Source organism: Octopus bimaculoides, chromosome 21 (genome assembly GCF_001194135.2).
Source record: "Octopus bimaculoides isolate UCB-OBI-ISO-001 chromosome 21, ASM119413v2, whole genome shotgun sequence".
Classification (NCBI taxonomy): Eukaryota; Metazoa; Mollusca; class Cephalopoda; order Octopoda; family Octopodidae; genus Octopus; species Octopus bimaculoides.
Genome location: NC_069001.1, coordinates 14,659,182 through 14,663,678, shown reverse-complemented (window position 1 = coordinate 14,663,678; position 4,497 = coordinate 14,659,182). Strand labels below are relative to the sequence as shown.

Genomic DNA, 4,497 nt, shown 5'->3' with positions numbered 1-4,497 from the left:
ATATATGCATATACATATGTATATATATGTATATATATATATACATATATATGTATATATATGTGTGTGTGTGTATATATGGATATATGTATATATATATATGTGTGTGTATATATCTTACTTCTGTATATAAACATAAGTATGTATGTACACGGGGTATGCGGATGTACTATATATATATATATATATATGCGTGTATATATACATATCATCGTTAATTTCCATTAGTTGTTAAGGAATCTTTAAAATAGTAGAGATTGATTGAGAGAGAGAGAGAGAGAAAGAGAGAGAGAGAGAAAGAGAGAGAGAGAGAGAGAAAGAGAGAGAGACACACACACACAGAGGAACAGAGAGAGGGAGAGACAGAGAGAGAGAGAGAGACAGAGGGAGAGAGAGAGAAAGGAAAGAGATAGAAAAGGGAGAAATGCAGAGAGCTAGAGAGAGAGAGAGAGAGAGAGAGAGAAAGAAAGAAAGAAAGAAAGAAAGAAAGAAAGAAAGAAAGAAAGAAAGAAAGAAAGAAAGAAAGAAAGAAAGAAAGAAAGAAATGAACAGAGAGAAAGACAGACAGACAAAGTCAGAAACAGTAAGGAAAACGAAAAGAGAGATGAGTGAGAGAGACGGAAGGAAAGAGAAGGTGAGAGAGGGAACGAGAGAAAGGAAGAGATATGGATTTGAGGGGGAGTGAGAAAGTATAAGAGAGGGGGAGAGAAAGCCGGGTAGAAGATTCCTTTTCAGTATTTTTTTCTTGGTAGCTATTATTGCCAATCTTTTAACAGGAAATTCAAATTTATTAAGCATTGATTCGGGTTTTGGCTGGGTGGATGTCGATGTGAGAATCCTGCACTTCTAGGTGGTTGAGTTATCAGTGCAGGATATGTTTAAACATCACATATAGATCGTTAATCATATATATATATATATATATATATATATATATATATATATATATATATGTATGTATGTATGTATGTATATGTATATATATACTTAGCGTCTCATAAAGCGAGATTTCTATATGTATATAATATATATATATATATGCATACATATACATACATATATATATACGTTAATTAATTATATATATACATATATACATATGTATATATATTAATATATATACATGTATATATGTATGTGTGTGTGCGAGCATGTGTGTGTGTGTGAGTATGTCTTTGTGTGTGTATATATATAAAATACATATATATGATGTACATGCTTATGTATGATATATATGTATATATATATATATATATATATATATATATATATATATATATATATATATATATATATATATATATATATATATAGATAAATAGATAGATAGATAGATAGATACATACATACATACATACATACATACATACATACATACATATATACATACATACATCGATAGATCATTTAATGTACACAGCATAAAGAAAGTATTACTAGCTCGTACTGTGTACATTAAATGATATTTATCTCTGGATAGAGTACATTTTCGTTGATCTTACCTTAAGGAACAGTAAACTACACACACAAATACACACAGACAAACATATATATATATATATATATATGCATATAAATAGACACCCACCCACCCATACACCCACACGCAGTATGATATGTCGTAACACATTAGCACTTACAATTATTTGAAAGCATTATACACATACTCACACACATATACATATAGTGATAATTTACAAAAAAAAAAGAACGAAATACGAAGATGAGTGTGTAAACAACAAACAGATATATTAGTATAACGCTCGGGAAGTGAGAAAATCTTTTACGTTTCGAGCCTACGCTCTTTGACAGAAAGGAACACAGAAATAAACAGGGAGAGAAAATAAGAAAGGTTTACAATAAGAAAAAAAGCAGAAAGTACAAAAAGGTTTAGAAAAGTTCAAAAGTTTTAAACGTCGTGGTGTATTGGAGCGATTTCTCATCAACGGAAGAGTCCGGCGTAATCTATGGGTAGGAGAATTGCAGCCGAAGTGTAGGAGTCCGAATGTAGGAGAATAGAAAGTCCAGGTAGAGAATCCAGGTAGAGAATCCAGGTAGAATAGTTCAAGAAAAGTTCGAAATGTTATGAGATGGAGGCAGGATGAAACTGGTGCGACCACGTGAGTGTGTAATATATAGTGAGAATTTACAAAAAAGACACAATATACGAAGACGAGTGTATGAGCAACAAACAGATGTATTTGTTTAACGCTCAGGAAGTGAGAAAGTCTTTTACGTTTCGAGTCTACGCTCTTCGACAGAAAAGAACACAGAAATAAACAGAGAGAGAAAATAGAAAAAAGTTTGCAATAGGAAAAAGCAGAAAGTACAAAAAAGTTTAGAAAAGGTAAAAAGGTTCAAACACGTCATGGTGTATTGGAGTGATAGCCAGGTAGGTAGATAACTGGACATATTTATATGTATATAAGGGTGAGTACCCAAGAGTAACCAGAAACGTTCTCTGTGGGACAAGCCCGTTGTAGTTCAGTATTACCCCACTAGAAGCCACTTGATGTGAACCTCAAGCATCTGCCCGCTTACTGGTATACTTACTGGTGTAAGGGCTCAATGTACACGTGTTTCATTATAAAGCGTTTGGTCAGTACAGAGTGTTACGCAATAAACTTCATTAGCATACAGCTGTTTCTGCTGTAAGAAGCAGTGCTCTCATAGATGGATGCTTGTGCGACAACATATACTTTTCCTTACACCCTCTCTCTTTCTCACTTTCCCTCTCTGTATGTATGTATATATGTATATATTTATATAAATGTGTGTGTGTGTGTGTGTGTGTGTGTGTGTGTGTGTGCAAGGGTAAGACCCAAGGATCAAGGTGTAGGAATTTAGTGAGCTTCAAGCAAACTGTAAAACAACTTTCAGGACCATTAGTGGTTTATTGGCGCAGAAGTTTGTGAATTTTTCCCGTGTCGAAGTACAAAAGTTTATTTTATAGTTTACAGCAAGCATCTGAGGTTGCTGTAGATGTAGAAAAGTATCCGAAAATTAGGAAATGTAGCAGATAAAAACCAGGCTACATATGTTTCATAGCTAGCGGAACCTTGGAAGTAGTAATTATCCAAACGAGAGGCAGATCGCAAATTACTCTTCTGGCCAAGGACAACTTGATTGCATGAAGTTTACATTGCCGTTAGGAGAATCCTTGTTAACTCGCAATATGTGTGTGTGTGTGTGTGTGTGTGTGTGTTTGTGTGTGTGTGTGTGTTGTGTGTGTGTGTGTGTGAATGTGTGCGTGTATATATTTGTGTATATGTATGTGTGTGTGTGTGTGTATGTGTGTGAGTGTGTGTGTGTCCGTGTGTCTGTGTGTCTGTCTGTATGTCAGTGTGTACACACAAGCATTCCTTGTAAGTAAGAGCTTTTTAGAGTGAGAACAGAGATAGCAATTGTCCAAATAAATGTGTGCAGTTCCTGAGAAGACCAATGATTGATAGAAAGCTTGCACTGTTTCAGCTACAAAACCTTTCAATATTGTTCATTTCAGTGGAACAATACGGAGGAACAAGTACTTTACATTCGTGAAAAAGTAAAAATCATTTCCGTTTGGCTCGGTATGTATAGAAAAAGTGAAAGGGAAATAGGTCACATCTCTTAGTATATGAAATCAAACATTCGCACATTAATATATACATATATACATATATGTACACACACACACACACACACACACATACACACATGTATGTATGTGTGTAAGCATGTGTGTATATATACATGCACGTATACATTCATACATACAGACATATTAAGCAAAATAAATTTTTCCAAAATCAGCGCGATGATTATTTCCGTTTGAGAACGTCTGAATGAATCCAGCAGAGCAGGCGCGAGTTTGCAATTTGAAGTCAAAACTTTCGTTGGTATAACCATCATCACCAAAGGCACCACCACCACCACCATCACTATCATTATCAGCACCACTAGTAACACCATCATCATCATCATCATCAACATCATCGTCACCGTCTTTATCATGGCTACCCATTGTATGACCTTTAGCATTTAAAGATATGAAACAGCGCTTGACTTTCCTGCAGTAAAAATGTTCTCATTGTACCACTCTGGAGACGAAACAATTTTCTCCACTTATTGCCGGATTAAAATTCATCGATTTCAAAATACGTTTAAGATAGGATCATTGTTGGGGCGTGCAATGTTGTAATGTATATATAAATCCATGCATAAATCCATTATTACATACATAGATAAATACACTGAAAACACGTAGTACTCACACTTACATATACATACAAACGCACACACACACACACACACACACACACACACATTATTTATTTATACATACACACGCATATATAATGCCAGCATGGAAAACGGACGTTAAATGATGATTATAATGATGATGATGATGATGATGATGATATAGGCATTTACTCATATATAAATATATATGTATATATATTTGCATATATATATATGCAAATATATATATATATGTATATATATATATATATATAT

General features: G+C 34.0%; 1 protein-coding gene across 1 annotated transcript in view; it reads right to left on the bottom strand.

Moving 5' to 3' along the window:
* LOC106880578 (probable nuclear hormone receptor HR38) overlaps nt 1-4,497 on the bottom strand; it is a 449,364-nt gene that overhangs the window by 428,470 nt on the left and 16,397 nt on the right. The gene's annotated exons all lie outside the window — the stretch shown is intronic.